This window comes from Amblyraja radiata, chromosome 2, assembly GCF_010909765.2.
Source record: "Amblyraja radiata isolate CabotCenter1 chromosome 2, sAmbRad1.1.pri, whole genome shotgun sequence".
NCBI classification, from domain to species: domain Eukaryota; kingdom Metazoa; phylum Chordata; class Chondrichthyes; order Rajiformes; family Rajidae; genus Amblyraja; species Amblyraja radiata.
In genome coordinates, this window is record NC_045957.1 from 64,424,809 (window position 1) to 64,446,177 (window position 21,369).

Here is a 21,369-nt window from a genome sequence, read left to right on the forward strand (position 1 = left end):
TTTTACAAAAGAATTCATATAAGTGCTATCAAATCCTATTGCTTTTTCTCAGGGTAACCAATTTGTTCGGAAAGATATAGGTTATTAGTATATGAGTTATAATGTTATTTGATCCACACTCCATACCAGTTGGTGGTGGTAATGCACTAAAAAGTTGTTTGCCAACCGCCAAAAAAACCTACATAGAAGAAGAAGTAGTAGAAGAAGAAGGGGTGGAGCCTCTGGTGGCTGTGGGGTAGGTAAAAACGAGTTATGCAGAGTGTGAAACTCACAGGACAACAATGAAATTATGACGGGTGGGGGAGGGATGGAGAGAGAGGGCATGCAAAGGTTTACTTTAAACTAGAGAAATCAATATTCATACCTCTGGATTACAAGCTGCCCTAAGTGAAATTTGAGGTGCTGTTTCTCCAATTTACATTTGGCCTCACTCTGACAATGGAGGAGGCCCAGGACAGAAAGGTCAGTGTGGGAATGAGAGGAAAAGTTAAAGTGTTTGGCACCCGAAAGATCATGTAGGCTGAAGGAAAGGGCTTTGACCTGAAATGTCATCAATTCCTTTTCTCCAGAGTTGCTGCCTGACCCAGTGAGTTACTTCAGCTTTTTGTGTCTATCTTATGTCAACTTGCAGCTTCCAGTTGCTCAGAGGGTGGTGCTGATCTACAGCTGCTCCGGCACTGAATGGCTGATTAGCCTGCGGCTCTCTGTGCTGTACATAGACATGGGACAGGCATTCTGTTTTCATCTGGTCTGGTTGTTGACCCTAGTGCTTGGACATTGCTGCACCACCTGTACTTTGTGGAAATGTTCATCCAGACCAACATATTTTACTACGTCCAGCGGGCAGCACGGAACATCCTGCAGTCACTGCAGAACAAGGGCTCAATGGATCCTGTGGCGTGGTTACTTGAGGAGACTGCTCAACATGTCTAGTGAAATGCCTCATCAACAGTTTACTACCAATGCACGCTATTCTCGGGGCAGCTGCTATGAAGAGGTTACGGTTGCCCTTCTCTTCAAGGTGTGGATTTGCAAAGAAAGTCTGGTGAATGAAGCAAGGGTCCTTGTTACAGTTCATCCCGATTGGCTCAATAACAGAGGAGTCTCTGATTTATGGACTGCTCCTGGGGAATCATTCTGAGACAGACATCAAGTGCTGCTGGAAGATCATCAACTTGGTGAAAGATGCTTTGGTCTGGCCGAAATGTTGATCTGCTTCCTTGCAGAGCGAGATGTCTGTCATGGCAGATTATTATATCTTTCAAGGAATCTTTCCTCTAGTCACTATGATTGAAGACAGGGGTAAGGAGATAATTTCGATACGCATGCGAGCTCTCCATGAGACATTCAAAGCCGTCCAAAGATAAATCTTCAGAACACACTCTTAATTAATAGTTTCTTTATTGTCGTAGTAAAAACAGTAAGATATTCATCCAAACTTCTTCTTGTTTAAGTACATTTTGCTCTTACTCATAGTCAAACTCGTGCATGGTCGAAAGCTGTGCCTTCTCCCCCATGCTTCCTCCAACTAAACTAAAAACTACTAGCGTCTGCGTGCGAATCCCAGCCACAAACACGCCTCCGACTACGTAATAAATCCCACCCACATATTTACAGGCAGAGAAAATTTAAAGGTAACTGGTTATAGTTATAACATACTGAGTTAAGCTAAATGGCTACTACAATGTCCGTCAGGGATGTTGCCGACTGGCCCATTCCAGACTGCAGGAGTATATGCTGAGAGACTTGCTGAAGCATGATCAGACAACTCTCGGGCTTTGTGGGTGAGGATCATAGTCTCGGGACCTTCCTCTGCTGGACATCGAAGAGCATGGGCTGGTAGAGACACCCCTCAAACAGGGAAGGGATATCACCTCAGAGGTTCACATGAGTGGCAAAGCAGCTTGGTGTAAGGATAGTTTGCAAACACTACTAAATATAACTGATGAATGGAAAGATGCTAAGAATGTTGGAAGAGGTTTTGTAGAGTTCTTGTTTTCTATATATTAAAAAAAATTCTGAATATACTTTATTTTGGGGGGAAAAAAATGTTGGAGCACCGTGCCTTTCTTGCTGCTTCACCTTATCCTGAAACTCTTTGGGAGACATAGAAAGTTGCATACCTCTAATAAAATTGGGCAATTATTGGGCAAGCCATTAATTATTCTGAATTCAACATTGTAAAAATTGTTTAATGTAACTCTTTTCATATCTGAGAAATTAATCACAGGAGTCTCCTGCGATCTCCCTGTTGTTAAACTCTTTAACTCCCATTCCTATACTAACCTTCTGTCCTGTGCCTCTTCAACAGTCAGTGAGGATAAATGCAAATTGGAGGAACTGAACCTCATATTTCACTTGGATAGCTTATAACCCAGCAGTATGACTATTGATTTCTCTAACTTCAAGTAACCCTTGCTTTCCCTCTCTCTTCGTCCTTCCCCCTAGCTCTCCGACTAGTTTCACTATCCTCCAGATAAATGTTATTGTTTGTATGCCTCATTGTCACCTTCCCCTCAACTAACAATGAACCATTCTACATTTTGTTGATCATAGACAAAAATGCTGGAGAAATTCAGCGGGTGAGGCAGCAACTATGGAGCGAAGGAATAGATGACGTTTCGGGTCGAGACCCTTCTTCGTCTACTACATTTTGGTGATCATTGTCTGCTTTGATCTGCTGTTTTCACACCTTGCATTCTCTTTGAAACCCTTACATATCTCTAGTTTCCCTCTCCCCTGACTCTCATTGTGAAGAACGGCCTTGACCCGAAACATCACCCATTCCTTCTCTCCAGAGATGCTGCCTGTCCCGCTGAGGTACTCCAGCATTTTCTGTCTATCTTTGGTGTAAACCAGCATCTGCAGGTCCTTCGTACACATAAGTAGTGGGTTAGATTTATAACGAGATTGTTATAGAAGGGGATTCAGCAGAGATTGGAAGATGGATTCAGGATATACACCTTGAGAGTTCGTAGTTGAGGATTTGGGCCTCGCCTGCAGGATCATGGGGTTAGAGCGAGCTATGGGGAAGGGGTTGGATGTGTTACAATGCTGGTAGAAAAGCCTCGAGGATAAAAAGTAAAGAGTCACAATTCAAATTACACTGCCTGATGATAGGAGTACTGAAATAGTTTGTTTCCAGAACATGGTGATCAAGAACCCCTTGTAATATTCAAAAGGAGTGCTGACTAGGAATGCTATCCTGTGTTCCTGTGACATTGAAATTACATCAAGGGTAACTGGCCCCTGAAAATGCTCGATGGATTTCTGGAGTGACAACCGTCTTTACTTTGCCCGTGTAATCATTGAGATTAGAAACATAGAAAATAGGTGCAGGAGTAGGCTATTCGGCCCTTCGAGCCTGCACCGCCATTCAATATGATCATGGCTGATCATCCAACTCAATATCCTGTACCTGCCTTCTCTCCATACCCCCTGATCCCTTTAGCCACAAGGGCCACATCTAACTCCCTCTTAAATATAGCCAATGAACTGGTCTCAACTACTTTCTGTGGCAAAGATTTAAGTTTGCATACTAATCTCTTATGTGGGACCTTGTCGAAAGCCTTCTGAAAGTCCAGATATAACACATCCACTAGTTCTCCCTTATCCACTACTAGTTACATCCTCGAAAAATTTTATAAGATTCGTCAGACATGATTTACCTTTCATAAATCCATGCTGACATTGTCCAATGATTTCACCATTTTCCAAATGTGCTGCTAACCCATCTTTAATAACCCATCTGAAGAAGGGTTTCGGCCCGAAACGTCGCCTATTTCCTTCGCTCCATAGATGCTGCTGCACCCGCTGAGTTTCCCCAGCAATTTTGTGTACCTTTAATAACTAACTCTAGCATTGTCCCCACTACCGGTGTTAGACTAACTGGTCTGTAATTCCCCATTTTCTCTCTCCCTCCCTTTTTTAAAAAGTGGGGTTACATTAGCTACCCTCCAATCCTCAGGAACTACTCCAGAATCTAAAGAGTTTTGAAAAATTATTACTAATGCATCCACTATTTCTGGGGCTACTTCCTTAAGTACTCTGGGATGCAGCCTATCGGGCCCTGGGGATTTATCGGCCTTTAATACATTCAATTTACCTAACACCACTTCCCAACTAACCTGGATTTCACTCAGTTCCACCATCTCATTTGACCCCCGGTCCCCTGCTATTTCCGGCAGATTATTTATGTCTTCCTTAGTGAAGAGAGAACCAAAGTAGTTATTCAATTGGTCTGCCATGTCCTTGTTCCCCATGATCAATTCACCTGTTTCTGACTGCAAGGGACCTACATTTGGTTAGAAACATAGAAATTAGGTGCAGGAGGAGGCCATTCGGCCCTTCGGGCCAGCACCGCCATTCATTGTGATCATGGCTGATCGTCCCCAGTCAATAACCCGTGCCCCTTCTCCCCATATCCCTTGATTCCACTAGCCCCAAGAGCTCTATCTAACTATCTCTTAAATCCATCCAGTGATTTGGCCTCCACTGCCCGCTGTGGCAGGGAATTCCACAAATTCACAACTCTCTGGGTGAAAAAGTTTTTTCTCACCTCAGTCTTAAATGACCTCACCTTTATTCTAAGACTGTGGCTCCTGGTTCTGGACTCGCCCTACTAGTGATGATTAAATTGGCACTGATTTGACATTCTGGAGATGGCATTTATTGATTTTTAGAGTAGGAAGAATTCCCATCATTCAATTATGGGATGCTAAATTATATTAGACTTGATTATGTGGTACAATGCTGCCGCATGGCATTTATTCATTTTGTATAGTCTGTAATTGATGCAGTAATTTACATTGCAATTGTGAATTTAATTTCCAACTTTTTTTTTGTTTAATAACTGGTTAAAATGAACTGAATTAACTTAATCAATAAAGTTTGCACATTTAATTCATAATTCTCTCGACACGCAGTTTTTATTTAGAATGATGCATAGTCAAACATAATACAAAAAACTAAAAAGCAATAACGCGACAAATTTTGTTTTAAAATGGGGTGACAAACATCTGTAAGGGGTTTGTTTAGTTTAGAGATACAGCACAGAAACAGGTCCTTCTGCCCCCTGAGTCCACGCTGACCAGTGGTCCCCGCATGTGGAAGTGCTGTTCGTATATATTGTAGAGCAGATATCATGAGCATTCTGTTTCACTCAAACGGCAGTGGAAATGTATCAGTGACTCTAAAGATAGCTTATTTGTTGCATTTTAAAAATGTTGTAACAAAAAATTAACCAGGGTCACATTGAAAAAAGAGATTATACAGGAAATCTGAGACAAATGCAGATCCTCTAGAAAGCGCAAAACAAAAAGGTATATGAAATTGAAGTTTTCATTGGAATTTTCATTGGAATTGGAAGATGATGGCTTACACCGTAGACACAAAATACAGGAGTAACTCAGCGGGACAGGCATCATCTCTGGAGAGAAGGAATGGGTGATGTTTTGAGTCAAGAGCCTCTTCAGACTGAGAGTCAGGGGAGAGGGAGTCTAGAGATGTGTGAAAACGACAGATCAAAGCAGACAATGAGAATGAAATATAGAACGGTTCATTGTTAGCTGATGGGAAGGTGACAATCAAATTAATCAGAAGGACTGAAACTAGTCGGAGAACTAGGGTGGGGGAGGGACAGAGAGAGAGGGAAAGCAAGGGTAACTTGAAGTTAGAGAAATCATCATACCGCTGGGTTATGTGCCCAAGCAAAATATGAGATGCTGTTCCTCCAATTTGTATTGGGCCTCACTCTGACAGTGGAAGAGGCCCAGAACAGAAAGATCAGTATGAGAATGGGAGGGGGAGCTTAGCAAGTGTTTAGCAACTGGGAGATCGTGTAGGCCTAGGTGAACTGAGTGGGGATGTTCAGCAAAATGATCGCCGAGCCTGTGCTTGGTCTCACCGATATATAGGGGTCCACACCTGGAACAGCAGATACAAGATGGGGTTGGAGGATGTGCAAGTGAACCTCTGCCTCACCTGAAAGGATTGTCGGGGTACTTGGACAGAGTTGAGGGAGAAAGTATAGGCGCTGTAAGTAAGTAACCATGCGGTTACATGGAAAAGTACCTGGGGAGAGGGTGGTTTGGCAGCAAAACAATGAGTGCACCAAGGAGTTGCGGAAGGAACAGTCTCTGCAGAAAACGGTGGAAATGGGAAGATGTGACAAGTGGTGGGATCTCATTGGTGGTGATGAAAATGTCGGGGGATTACGTGCTGTATGCAACGACTAATGGGATATAAGGTGAGGACTAGGGGACTTCCTGGTGCGACTGGGTGGAGAGGGAGCAAGAGCGGAGCTGCGGGATACTGAGGAGGCCGTGTGAGGACCTTATCTATGATGGAAGAGTGAAATCTCCATTCCATAAAGAATGAGAACATCTCATCTCAGGCACGGTGGCGCAGCGGTGGAGTTGCTGCCATACAGCACTTGCAGTGCCGGAGATCCGGGTTCGATCCTGACTATGGGTGCTGTCTGTACGGAGTTTATACGTTCTCCCCGTGACCTGCATGGGTTTTCTCCAAAATCTTCGGTTTCCTCCCACAGTTTGGTGTATGTGTAAAATTGTCCCTAGTGTGTGTAAGATAGTGTTAGTGTGCGGGGATCGCAGGTCGGTGCGGACTCGGTGGGCCAAAGGGCCTGTTTCCGCGCTGTATCTCTAAACTAAACTATCTCGGATGTCTTGGCATGGAACACCTCATCTTGAATGAATGAATACGTTTATTGGCCAAGTATTCACATACAAGGAATTTGCCTTGCTGCTCTGCCCGCAAGTGACAACATGACATACAGTGACAGTTAGGAATGATACATAAAACATTAAACATTAATAATAAAACATTATTGATTAAATATGTGCATTAAATAAAATACTAGAGCAAAAGGAGGCAACAGATTTTTGGTTATTGAGTAGAGCTACTACTCGTGGAAAAAAAGCTGTTTTTATGTCTGGCTGTGGCAGCTTTGACAGTCCGGAATCGCCTTCCAGAGGGAAGTGATTTAAAGAGTTTGTGGCCAGGGTGAGAGGGGTCAGAGATGATCTTACCTGCTCACCTACTGGCCCTTGCAGTGTACAGTTCGTCAATGGAGGGAAGGTTGCAGCCAATAATCGTCTCAGCTGATTGGACGATTTGTTGCAGCCTCCGGATGTCGTGCTTGGTGGCTGAGCCAAACCAGACCACGATGGAGAAGGTGAGGACAGACTCTACGATGGCCGTATAGAATTTGACCATCATTGCCTGTGGCAGATTGTGCTTCCTCAGCTGCCGCAGGAAGTACATCCTCTGTTGTGCCTTTTTGAATGGAATCGATGGTGTCCCCCGTTTAAGGTTCTTGGAGATGATGGTTCCCAGGAACTTAAAAGACTCCACAGATGTGACTGTGGTGTTGTTGATAGTGAGTGGGGTGAGGGGAGGGGGAGCCCTCCTAAAGTCTACAATCAATTCCACTGTCTTAAGAGCATTAAGCTCCAGATTGTTGCGATGGCACCAGGATGCCAGCTGTGTCACTTCCTGCCTGTAGGCAGATTCCTCCCCATCCTGGATCAGTCCAATCAGGGTTGTGTCGTCCAAAACTTGAGAAGCTTGACAGAGGTGTCTATGGAGGTGCAGTCATTGGTGTAGAGGAGAGGGGAGAGTACGCAGCCTTGCGGTGCTCCGATAATGTGTGCCTTGTCAAAAGACTAGGCTATGCAGAAGTGCATCAGCAACCAAAATGCAGAGCCATCTATTGAATAGTTGGGAAAGGCAAATATAGCCTTTAACACTTTTCTAAATGTTTGCCCTTTCATACAAAAATATACTTAATGATTGATTTCCCTGGGATTCTACCCATTAACCCTGTAATTATCCAGAGATTGAAGCAGTTTGCTTTCACCAGTCATCATTCAATATTATGTTTGAATTGTGGATTTCCTCTTTGCGTATTTGCATTATGGATACTGTTGAAATTCTGCATGACAGCCTGAAAGGGGTGTACCATTCAATAGCACATGTCCTTAATGGGCCAGTGGTATATGAAGTACCTGGTTGGTTTATGAACCGCCATTTTCTTTGTCAGTGTTTGTAAACTTTGTTTACAGTTTGGAATTTTTACTGTATAGATTTTTTTTGATTAAATTCACAATTTTGGCAGAAATGTTAAAGACCTTTGTTACAATTGTGTGAAAATGGTTTGTAATGTTCAGCAACCTTTTACAACTCGACATTGCAACATAACTAAAGTAAAAACATTATAATTTTGTGATACTGATTGACCACAACCAGATGGGCGGCCAGGAGATGTGCCAATACTGTGAGATGTGGGAATTTGTCGACACCATTGATGTAGATGATCCCTACAGCTGCAGTAAGTGTTTGAGGCTAGCGGAACTCGAGCTCCGCATTGATGAGCTGGAGACCCAACTTCATACGCTGCGGAACATCAGGGAGGGGGAGTATTACCTGGATGTTTTGTGCCAGGGGATGGTCACACCGACCAGTTTAACTAATTCAGTAGTTAGTGAGCAAGGAAAGGAAGGTGTGGCCATAAGCGAGGCAGGTAGGGGGAACCAGGAGGAGATGCGGCAGGAGCCACAGCCCTTGTCCCTGACGAGCATGACCGAGGCTCTTACTCAATGTGAGGACGGGATCAGGGGCTGTGGGAGGGATGAGCAACCTGGCTGCAGCACCGTGGATCAGGGGGCCATTCAAGAGGGGGGAGTTAGAAGAAATGCCGTTGTGATAGGGGATAGTATTATTCGGGGGGTAGATAAGGTTCTCTGCGGCCAGCAGAACATGTCCCGAAGGCTGTGTTGCCTACCCGGTGCTAGGGTTAAGGATATCTCTGCGGTGCTGGAGAGAAATTTGCAGAGGGAGGGGGAGGATCCAGTGGTCGTGGTCCATGTGGGGACCAATGACATAGGAAGGACGAGGAAGGAGGATCTGCTGAAGGAGTTTGAGCAGTTAGGGAATAAATTAAAAAGCAGAACCTCGAGGGTACTGATCTCCGGATTGCTACCTGAGCCACGGGCCAAATCGGCGAGGGTACGTAAAATTAAAAAGCTGAATGCGTGGCTCAAAGACTGGTGTGGGAAAAATGGGTTTGGTTTCTTGGGCCACTGGCACCAGTACTGGGACAGGGGGGATCTGTTCTGTAAGGACGGACTTCACCTGAACGGTGCTGGGACTGGGGTCCTGGCAAATCATATAACTAGGGCAGTAGAGAGGTCTTTAAACTAAGTAGCGGGGGGGAGGTATCAAGGGGGGTAATAACGGCAGGGGTAGAGGAAATAGAGCAGGGTATCAGTGGGGAAGCGGAAAATCAAAATGTGACAGGAGGATCCAGAATGTGTGAAGATAAAGCTCTAGATGTAAAAGGGGCAAAAACGGAAAGGAAGGGTAGTAAAAATCATCTGAAAGTGCTTTATCTAAATGCACGGAGTATTCGAAATAAGATAAATGAATTAACGGTGCAATTAAGTATATATAGTTATGATATCGTGGCCATTACGGAGACATGGCTGCAAGGGGATCAGGACTGGGAGTTAAATATAGAGGGGTACTCGACAATTAGAAAAGATAGACAGGAAAGAAAGGGAGGAGGGGTGGCCCTTTTAATAAGGGAGGGAATAACGGCAATAGAGAGGAAGGATATTGCGTTGAAGGATCAGGATAGTGAAACAGCTTGGGTACAGATAGAGAATAACAAGGGGAAAAAAAACACTAGTGGGTGTAATTTATAGACCTCCAAATAGCTGTGACGCTGTTAGTCAGAACATAAATCTGCAAATAGTTGACGCATGTAAAAAGGGAACTGCTGTAATCATGGGGGACTTCAATTTTCATATTAATTGGGCAAACCAAACTGGGCAGGGTAGACTAGAGGAAGAGTTTATAGAATGTATTAGAGACGGGTTCCTAGAACAGTATGTCGCAGAACCGACAAGGGGGGAGGCAATCTTGGATCTGGTCCTGTGTAATGAAGCAGGATTAATTAAAAATGTCATAGTTAGGGACTCGTTGGGAACAAGTGACCACAATATGGTCGAATTCCATATTCAAATAGAAGGGGAGCAGGTTGAAACTCAGGCTAGGGTGCTTAGTCTAAATAAGGGGGATTATGAAGGTATGAGGACTGAGCTGATCAAAGTTGACTGGAATAGCAGACTCAAGAATAAGACGGTACATGAGCAGTGGTGTACGTTTAAGGATCTACTGTATAACCTTCAAGAAAAATGTATTCCTATGAAGAAAAAAAGGGGTAAGGGTAAGAACAGTCAGCCATGGCTCAGTAAAACTATAAAGGATAGTATTCGGCTGAAGGCAAGGGCATATAAGGTAGCCAGAGATAGTGGGAGGGCAGAGGATTGGGAAGCATTTAAAGGTCAGCAAAAAATAACTAAGAGATTAATTAAGACGGGGAAAATAGACTATGAAAGGAATTTAGCGAACAACATAAAAACTAATAGTAAGAGTTTTTATAGCTATATAAAAGAAAAAGGGTGGCTAAGGTGAACGTTGGTCCATTGGAGGGTGAGACTGGAGAGTTGTTGGTGGGGAACATGGAAATGGCAAAGGCATTAAACGAGTATTTTGTATCAGTCTTCACCATAGAAGACACAAAAAATATTCCAACGCTGGATAAACAGGGGGCGGTAGGAATGGAGGAGCTAAATACTATTAAGATCACCAAGGAGGTGGTATTAGGGAAATTAATGAGACTGAAGGAGGATAAATCCCCTGGGCCTGATGGATTACATCCAAGGGTCTTGAGGGAGATAGTGGTGGGGATTGTGGATGCATTGGTGATAATTTTCCAAAACTCCCTGGAGGCAGGAACGGTCCCAGTGGATTGGAAAATGGCCAATGTAACACCTATATTTAAAAAAGGAAGTAAACAGAAGGCGCGTAACTATAGACCGGTTAGTCTAACATCGGTGGTGGGTAAAATGTTAGAGACAATTATTAAAGAAACACTAACGGGGCACTTGGATAAACATGACTTCATCGGACAGAACCAGCATGGTTTTGTGAAGGGGAAGTCCTGTTTAACGAATCTGCTCGAATTCTTTGAGGAAGTAACAACCCGGGTGGATAAAGGGGAACCGGTGGATGTGGTATACTTGGACTTCCAAAAGGCTTTTGACAAGGTGCCACATAAGAGACTATTGCTAAAAATAAAAAAATTATGGGATTGGGGGTAATATATTAGCATGGGTAGAGGATTGGCTAACAAATAGGAAGCAGAGAGTGGGGATAAATGGTTCATACTCGGGATGGCAACCGGTAACTAGCGGGGTTCCGCAAGGGTCGGTGCTGGGACCCCAGTTGTTCACAATTTATATAAATGATTTGGAGGAGGGAACCAAGTGTAATATATCAAAATTTGCGGACGATACAAAAATGGGAGGAAAAGTAGGGGATGAGGAGGATAGGAAGAGTCTGCAAAAGGATATAGATAAGCTAGGTGAGTGGGCAACAACTTGGCAGATGAAATTTAATACTAATAAATGTGAAGTCATTCACTTTGGGGAAAAAAAATGATAGGGCAAGTTATTTTCTAAATGAGGAGGAGCTGCGTTGTAATGCAACGCAAAGGGATCTAGGGGTATTAGTACATGAATCACTAAAAGTTAGTATGCAGGTGCAGCAAGCAATCAGGAAGGCCAATGGAGTTTTGGCCTTTATTGCTAGGGGGATTGAGTATAAAAACACGGAGGTCTTGCTGCAGCTGTACACAGTATTAGTGAGACCACATTTGGAATACTGTGTACAGTTCTGGGGTCCATACTTAAGAAAGGATGTACTAGCCCTGGAGGCAGTGCAGCGAAGGTTTACAAGATTAATTCCTGCAATGAGGGGATTGACATATGAGGAAAGGTTAAGTAGGCTGGAACTCTACTCTTTGGAGTTTAGAAGAATGAGAGGCGATCTCATTGAAACATATAAGATCGTGAGGGGCCTTGATCGGGTGGATGCACCGAGGATGTTCCCAATGATCGGGGAAACTAGAACTAGGGGACATAGTCGCAGAATAAGGGGGGGCTCTTTTAAAACTGAGATGAGGAAGAACTTCTTCACCCAGAGGGTGGTTAATTTATGGAATTCACTGCCCCAGGGAGCAGTGGAAGCAGAAACGTTAAATATATTTAAGTCTAAAATAGATGGTTTTTTAGCTGCCAAGGGGATAAGGGGCTACGGGGAGAGGGCAGGGATATGGACCTAGGTATGGTTAGTATAGTAAGACCTCAGTGATCTCCTGGACAAGTGTCGATCGCCTGGATTGGGGTCGGAGAGGAATTTCCCGGATTTTTTTCCCGAATTGGACCTGGGTTTTTATCCGGTTTTTTGCCTCCCCCAGGAGATCACGCGGTTCTTGGGGTGGAGAGGGGTGATAGCGGTATAAAGGGGAGGGTAGTGTCTTGTGTTCTGTGTCTTGTGTCTACTGTTTGTGGGTAAGTGTGTCTGTTTAGTGTTCAGCCATGAGCGAATGGCGGTGCGGGCTCGACGGACCTGGTGGTCTACTCTCGCACCTACTTTCTATGTTTCTATGTTTCTATGTTTGCGGGTCTGAGATGTGCTTTCCCAGCCTCACAGGCTGCTTCCTGTCTGTCAGGAAGCTGATGATCCACCGACAGAGGGGTTCAGGCACAGTCAACTCGGACAGTTTGGAGTGTAGTAGCTCTGGCACAATGGTGTTGAATGCAGAACTAAAATCAACAAACAAAATCCTCGCGTAGGTCCCCTGGCGGTCTAGGTGCTGGAGGATGAAGTGCAGGCCCAGGTTGACTGCATCATCCACAGATCTATTGGCCCGATATGCAAACTGCAGAGGGTCCAGCAGGGGGTTTGTGATATTTTTCAGCTTGGCCAGCTCCAGTCTTTCAAGGGTCTTCATGACTACAGAGATCAGTGCGACAGTCCTGAAGCCATTAAGACAAGTAATCTTTGCCTTTTTTGGTAAAGGGACAATAGTGGAGACTTTGAAGCAGGCAGGGACAGTACAGGTTTGCAGGGACTGGTTGAAAATGTCTGTGTAGACCAGTGTGAGTTGTTCGGCACAGAGCTTGAGGGTTGAGGGGGAAACATTGTCCAGTCCTGGAGATTTCTGGCTGTTCTGTCTTCTGAACAGCCTCTCCACCTCCTCTATTTTAAATGTTGATGATGGAGAAATGGTGTTGTGCAGCACGGAAAGGATGGGTAATTATAGACAATAGGTGCAGGAGTAGGCCATTTGGCCCTTCGAGCCAGCACCGCCATTCAATGTGATTATGGCTTATTATCTCCAATCAGTTCCTGCCTTCTCCCCATGTCCCCTGACCACTATTTTTAAGTCCTATCTAGCTCTCTCTTGAAAGCTTCCAGAGCACCTGCCTCCACCGCCCTCTGAGGCAGAGAATTCCACAGACTCACCACTCTCTGTGAGGAAAAAGTGTTTCCTCATCTCCATTCTAAATGGCTTACTCCTTATTCTTAAACTGTGGCCCCTGGTTCTGGACTTCCCCAACATCGGGAACATGTTTCCAACCTCTAGTGTGTCCAAGCCCTTAACAATCTTATATGTTTCAATGAGAACCCCTCTCATCCTTCTATACTCCAGAGTGTACAAGCCCAGCTGCTCCATTCTCTCAGCATATGACAGTCCCGCCATTCCGGGAATTAACCTTGTAAACCTACGCTGCACTCCCTCAATAGCAAGAATGTCCTTCCTCAAATTAGGGGACCAAAACTGCACATAATACTCCAGGTGTGGTTTCACTAGGGCTCTGTATAACTGCAGAAGGACCTCTTTGCTCCTATATTCGATTCCTCTTGTTGTAAAGGCCAACCTGCCATCGCTTTCTTCACTGCCTGCTGTACCTGCATGCTTACTTTCATAGACTGATGTACAAGAACCTCCCAGATCCCATTGTACTTCCCCTTTTCCCAACTTGATGCCATTTAGATAGTAATCTGCCTTCCTGTTTTTCCTACCAAAGTGGATAACCTCACATTTATCCACATTAAACTTCATCTGCCATGCATCTGCCCACTCCCCCAACCTGTCCAAGTCACCCTACATTCTCATAGCATCCTCCTCACAGTTCACACTGCCACCCAGCTTTGTGTCATCTGTAAATTTGCTAATGTTACTTTGAATCCCTTCATCCAAATCATTGATGTATATTGTCAATAGCTGTGGTCCCAGCACCGAACCTTGCGGTACCCCACTAATCACTGCCTGCCATTCTGAAAGGGACCCGTTAATCCCTACTCTTTGTTTCCTGTCTGCCAACCACTTCTCTATCCATGTCAGCACTCTACCCCCAATACCATGTGCCCTAATTTTGCCCACTAATCTCCTATGTGGGACCTCATCAAATGCTTTCTGAAAGTCCGGGTACACTACATCCATTGGCTCTCCTTTGTCCATTTTCCTAGTTACATCTTCAAAAAATTCCAGAAGTTTAGTCAAGCATGATTTCCCCATCGTAAATCCATGCTGACTCGGACCGATCCTGTTACTGCTATCCAAATGTGCGGCTATCTCATCTTTTATAATTGACTCCAGCATCTTCCCCACCACCGATGTCAGGCTAACTGGTCTATAATTCCCCGTTTTCTCTCTCTCGCCTTTCTTAAAAAAAGTGGGATAACATTAGCTACCCTCCAATCCACAGGAACTTATCCTGAGTCTATAGAACATTGGAGAATTATCACCAATGCATCCACGATTTCTAGGGCCACTTCCTTAAGTACCCTGGGATGCAGACCATCAGGCCCTGTGGATTTATCAGCCTTCAGTCCCATCAGTCTATCCAACACCATTTCCTGCCTAATGTGGATTTCCTTCAGTTCCTCTGTCACCGCAGATCCTCTGGCCACTACTATATCAGGAAGATTGTTTGTGTCCTCCTTAGTGAAGACAGATCCAAAGTACCTGTTCAACTCATCTGCCATTTCCTTGTTCCCCGTAATAAATTCACCTTTTTCGGTCTTCAAAGGTCCAACTTTGGTCTTAACTAATTTTTTCCTCTTCACATGCCTAAAGAAGTTTTTACTGTCCTGCTTTATATTCTTGGCTAGCTTACCTTCGTACCTTATCTTTTCTTCCCATATTGTCTTTTTGGTTATCTTCTGTTGTTCTTTAAACATTACCCAATCCTCTTGCTTCCCGCTCATCTTTGCTACGTTGTACTTCTTCGCTTTAATTTTTATACTGTCCCTGACGTCCCTTGTCAGCCATGGTTGTCCCTTTCTCCCCTTGGAATCTTTCTTCCTCCTAGGAATGAACTGATCCTGCACCTTCTGTATTATTCCTAGAAACACCTGCCATTTTTGTTCCCCTGTCATCCCTGCTAGTGTATCTTTCCAGTCAACTTTGGCCAGCTCCTCCCTCATGGCCGCATAGTCCCCTTTATTCAACTGCAACACTGACACCTCCGATCTACGCTTCTCCCTCTCCAATTGCAGATTAAACCTGACCATGTTATGGTCACTGCCTCGTAATGGCTCATTAACCTCGAGGTCCTTTATCAAATCTGGTTCATTACATAACACTAAATCTAGAATTGCCTTCTCCCTGGTAGGCTCCAATACAAGCTGTTCAAAAAATCCATCACAAAGGCACTGGACAAAGTCCCTTTCTTGATACTCCAGTATCTACCTGATTTTCGCAGTCTACCTGCATGTTGAAATCTCCCATAACAACCACAGCATTACTTTTACTACATGCCAATATTAACTCCTGATTCAACTTGCGTCCTATGTGCAGGCCACTGTTTGGGGGCCTGTAGATTAGTCCCATTAGGGTATTTTTACCCTTACAATTCCTTAGTTCTATCCATACTTACGCCACATCTCCTGTTTCAATGTCACCCCTTGCAAGGGACTAAATTTCATTCCTCATCTACAGATAGAAAGGGGTAATATTTGTGCTGAAAAGGCATTGTTTAATGTCAAAAACTTTTCTGTCGGCAGGAGCATTTCACAGAAACTCCACTACACAATCTGCACCTTAAATCTAACCTCTTATTGTCATTGAATGGCTGCTTGGTGGAATTGTCCAGCAGGGGGCACTGGATGCTGATGAAGTTGAAAAATTATACCGCAGAACAAGGCTCTTGGACCCATCATGTTTGTGCCAGTCCTAAAAGATCATTATTTCTTATTTAATTTTTGGTATCTGGCATTTCACTGTACCTTAATTGGTACATGTGACAATAAACTGACCTAGAAACCTTGGATGAAAACTGGTGAGGTGAGGTGATGTTGAGTTACTGATTTGAACCATTACCGCTCTTCTGGTGAAGGTATTCCCACAGCACTGTTTAAAGGAAGCTTCAGGATTTAGACTCAGCAAAGATAAAGGACGGCAATATAAAAATACAAGAAAATGAAAGTAGGAGTTGGCTTCTTGGCCTTTCCAGCCTGCATCAACCTTCAGTCAGATTATCGCTGGCTCTGAACCGGCCCTAATGAGTGCCCCCCCACCCACCCCCTTTGGACAGTCTCCCTCAGATGGTCACGTCAATCAATTCAGCTTGTTTATTTATGTATTGTATTTATTTACCTTGCTGGACATCAGTGGAGCTGCACACTAAATCTCGTTGCACTGACGTGCAATGACAATAAAAGATATATTATTATTATTATTATATTATCTGCACCAAGGGCCTGGTCGTCTTTTCCATGCCAGTTTACTCCAGCCCTCCAAATCTTGGTCCTTCAAAAATGTATCTACCTCCTGTTTAAATAGGAGAGGGGGTCCGGGGCAGCGGGGAATGCGGCCCGGGGAGAAGGGGTGTGCGGCCCGGGGAGAGGGAGTGTGCGGCCCGGGGAGAGGGAGTGTGCGGCCTGGGGCAGCGGGGAGTGCGGCCCGGGGAAAGGTGCGGCCCGGGGGGGGGAAGGGTGTTGCGGCCCGGGGGAGGGGGTGTGGCCCACGGGGGGGGGGGAGGGGGTGGGGGAGGGCCGCCGGTGAGAGGGGGTGTGGGGCCCGGGAGAGGGGGTGTGCAGCCCGGGGAGAAGGGGAGTGGCGGCCCGGGGAGAGGGGTGTGGGCCCCGGGGGAGGGAGTGTGGGGCCGGGGGGAGAGGGGTGTTGGGCCCGGGGAGGGTGGTGGTCCCCCGGGGAGAGGGGGTGTTTGGCCCCGGGGAGGGAGGGTGGGCCCGGGGAGAAGGGAATGCGCGGCCCGGGGAGAGGGTGAGTCCTCCGGGGAGAGGGAGTTGGGGCCCGAAGGGGTTTGGGGCCGCCCCCAAGGGGGAATCCGATCCCGGGAGAGGGGTTGGGGGAGAGGGCGAGGCCCGAACAGGGGGCATCCCGGGAGAGGGGGGAGGGCCTACGGGGGAGGTGGGGAGAGGGAGTGAGTGGCCCGGGGCAGCGGGGAGAGGGGCATAGGAGGGGGGGGAGACATTGTAGTGTGGGGTCAGGCGAGGGAGTGCCGGGGGGGGGGGAAGAGTTGAGGGGTGGGATAGGGCCTAGTGTGTGTGAAGTTGCGGGGAGGTTTACAATGTTTCTTATTTAATGTCCCTTGTCTAGTCTGAAATAAAGTTCATCATTGGATATAAAAATCAGAAGAAATATAATTGTGTGTGTTATATGATTATATACATTTATATCACATTCATGTATGTGTGTTTATAAACATTTTATTCTTTAACAAGAATTAACAGAAGTATGAACTAACAGAATTATGAATCTAACCCTATATCACGCACAAAAACTGTTCCCCCGCAATGTTAATTACCCTGCGAGTCGGGTCGGTTCCGGTTACTACAAAATCAACTCAAACACTGCTTGTGAGCCATTTAAAAAGGAATGATTTTAAAAACATTTTAAAAAAAAGACAATTACCAGAGTCAATTTTTATTCTTGACAAGAATTAACAGAAGTATGAACTGACAGATTTATGAATCTAACCCTATATCACACACACAAACTGTTGCCCCGCAACGTTGATTACACTGCGAGTCGGGTCGGGTCAGGTAGGCTCAGGCTACTAAAATGGGCGGGGAAAATGCCCAGGATCCCCTATGTAGCGTACTACACGTCAGCCCATTGTATTTCACAGGAGTAAGCTATCTTGCTCCGCTATAGGATCTTTGGTCTGCACCACGACAGAAGGGGGAGGAGTTGTAAAGTTTGATAGCCACAGGGAAGAAGGATCTCCTGTGGCGTTCTGTCCTGCATCTTGATGGAACCAGTTTGTTGCTGAAGGCACTCCTCGGGTTGACCAGTGTGTCAAGGAGGGGGTGAGCTGTATTGTCCAGGATGCTCCGCAGTTTGAGGAGCAACCACCCCTATATGACCACCTCCCATTGATCCAACTCCACCCCCAGGACAGAGCCAGCCTTCCTGATGAATTTGTTAATCCTAAATTTGTCATATCCAGCATCCTGTCCTTAAAAACCTATCCAGGCCATTTTACCTTCATGCTTCCACCACTAATTCTTACATTGAGATTGAGAGCCAGACCACCCATGTGTAAATATTTTTGTTTGTTCCCCTATTAATCCACCAATTGGTTTCAATTAATCCCCCTTCATATTTTGACTCTTAATACAAAGAAAATAGGCCGCTTGCAACATAGACCTGTAATTCTATGTGCTCAAGTAAATCTCCTTTCAGTGTATTTAATAAGCGAGTTCGTTATTCCGATAAACAGAAGGAATCATGGGATTTGTCAAAGGTCGAACGCTATAAATAAAAATCGATCAAAGCGCTGTAGGTTCTGTGAGTATAGTTTAGATCTGATATTTTGCCTTTTTTCAGTGGCACCACCAGCAGCTCCAGCGGGCGCCCGGCCTGCCCATGGCCGGCAGGAGCCCGTCCGCAGACTTTCTCTCCGACCAGGATGACTCCAGCAGCAGCAGCTCTAAGTTGCCTGTCTTCAAGCAGGGCCGGCGGCTGCCCATCTTCAGCAGGATCTCAGTGTCGGGCTGAAGTACTGACAGGCAGAGTCGAGCTGGAGACAGCGGCTGCAGCGTCGGCTGCGTCCAGGGCCGCCCCGCCAGCCCAGAGCCACCCCGGACACCTCCAGACAGGGACAGGACACTGGGGAGGGGACAGGGATGGCCCAGCAGCAACTCAACAGCGGCCGCAACGACAGAGTGCCGACCCCGACCCCGACCATGGATGAAACCCAAGCCTGCACACAGTGCATCACCAACCAACGTTGCTGAGACTATTTATAGCTAGTGACCTATGACCTGGGCATGCGCTGTCAGAATACCGAACTCGCTTATTCTTTCAAGCCAAACGTTTCAGTCTAGGCAATGGCCACAAAAGTCTCTCCTGCACCCTATCCAGTACAAACAAATGTTTCCTGTAATGGGTTAATCAGAATTGGTCACCATACTGGAGGGCAGCACAGTGCCTTAGCGGTTAGCATGGCTGCTGTGCAGTTCTAGCAATCTGGGTTTGATCCTGACCTTGCATGTTGACTGTGTTGAGTCTGCATGTATTTCCTTTGACTACGTGGGTTTCCTCAGGTTGTGCCAGGTCCCTCCCACATTCCAAAGGTCTTCTGGTGTACTAATTGTCATTTGTAAATTACCACCTGGTGAGGGATAACAATAAAAACAATCAAAGGGAATTGTGTGACGTGTGAGAGTGTAAATTGGAGGGATTTCCTCTGGGTTCTCTGATTTCCAACCACATCCTAAAGATGTTATAAGAGATAAATTGGCCCATGTGTAGGTAGGCAGCCGGCAAATAGTGAAGTTGATGGACATGGAAGTGAATAGGTTACAGCGAAATATGAAGGATTTTGACTAGAATTTAGGTTTATTAATATTGTCACACACCATAAGACACAGCAGCAGAATTAGGTGATTAGGACAATCGTCCAACCCATTCGATCATGGCTGATCTATTTTTCCCCTCCCAACCCCATTCCCCTGCCTTCTCCCCATAACCTTTGACACCATTACGAATCAATCTACTTTAAAAATACCCAATGTCTTTGCCTCCACGGCCATCTGTGGCAATGAAATCCACAGATTCACCTCTTTCTGCCTAAAGAAATTCCTCCTCATCTCCATTCTAAAGTTACATCCTTTTATTCTGAGGCAGTGCTCTTTGTTTCATGACATTCCCATTACTGGAAACACCCTTTCCACATCCACTATCTAAGCCTTTAATTATTTTCTACTATTTTTTCAGTAGCTTTCAATTAAATTCCCTAATGAAGGGAAAGGAACAGGGGGACTGGGAGAAATAGATCCAATCTTTGTCATTCCCACTCATCAAAAGCCCCCCCCCCCTCACCTGTATCCTATCATTAAGCTTCGATAGATACAAGAAGCTGGAGTAACTCAGCGGGACAGGCAGCATCTCTGGAAAGAAGGATGTTTCGTTTGAGACCCTTCTTCAGACTAGATTAGATTAGATTAGATTCGTTTTATTGTCATTCAGACCTTTCGGGGAGTCAGGGGAAAGGGAAATGAGAGATATCGATGATGATGTAGAGAGATAAAGAACAATGAATGAAAGATATGCAAAAAAAAAGTAACTGATAAAGGAAACAGGCCATTGTCAGCTGTTTGATGGGTGAAAACAAGAAGCAGGTGTGACTTGGATGGGGAGGGATGGAGAGAGATGGAATGCTGGGGTTACTTGAGTTAGAGAAATAAATATTCATACCACTGGGCAGAATGCTGCCCAAGCGAAATATGAGATGCTGTTCCTCCAATTTGCGTTTAACCTCACTCTGACAATGGAGGAGACCTTGGACAGAAAGGTCAGTGTGGGAATGGGAAGGAGAATTAAAGTGTTTAACAACCGGGGGATCAGTTAGGTCCAGGCAGACTTAGCGAAGGTGTTCAGTGAAATGATCGCCCAGTCTACGTTTGGTCTCGCCAATGTATACGAGTTCATATCTTGAACAACAAACACAGTAGAGGAGGTTGGAGGAGGCGCAAGTGAACCTCTGCCTAACCTGAAAGGACTGTCAGGGTTCCTGGACAGAGTCGAGGGAGGCGGTATAGCGACAGGTGTTGCATCTTCTGCGGTTGTAGGGGAAGGTACCTGGGGAGGGGGTGGTTTGGGTGGAAAAGGAGTCACCCAGGGAGTTGCGGATGGAATGGTCTCTGTAAAAGGCGGAAACAGGTGGAGATGGGAACATGTGAGTAGTGTTGGGATCCCGTTGGAGGTGGCGAAAATGTCAGAGGATTATGTGTTGAATACGACAGCAGATGGGGTGAAAGGTAAGGACTGGGGGACTCTGTTGGGGGGGGGAGGGGGAACAAGGGCGGAGCTGTGGGATACCAAGGAGACACGAATGAGGGCCTCATCTATGATGGGAGAGGGGAACCCCCGTTCCCTGAAGAATGAGGACATCTTGGATGTCCTGGTATGGAACACCCATCTTGAGTGCAGATGTGGCATTGACGGAGGAATTGGAAGAAGGG

General features: G+C 45.6%; 1 long non-coding RNA gene across 1 annotated transcript; it reads left to right on the forward strand.

Annotated features, from left to right (window-relative positions):
- Nucleotides 1-224: 224 nt before the first annotated feature.
- LOC116990382 lies at nucleotides 225-19,553 on the forward strand. The gene is made up of 2 exons (XR_004416533.1): nucleotides 225-399; nucleotides 18,731-19,553. It is a non-coding gene; the product is annotated as an uncharacterized LOC116990382 (long non-coding RNA).
- The last annotated feature ends 1,816 nt before the right edge of the window (nucleotides 19,554-21,369 follow it).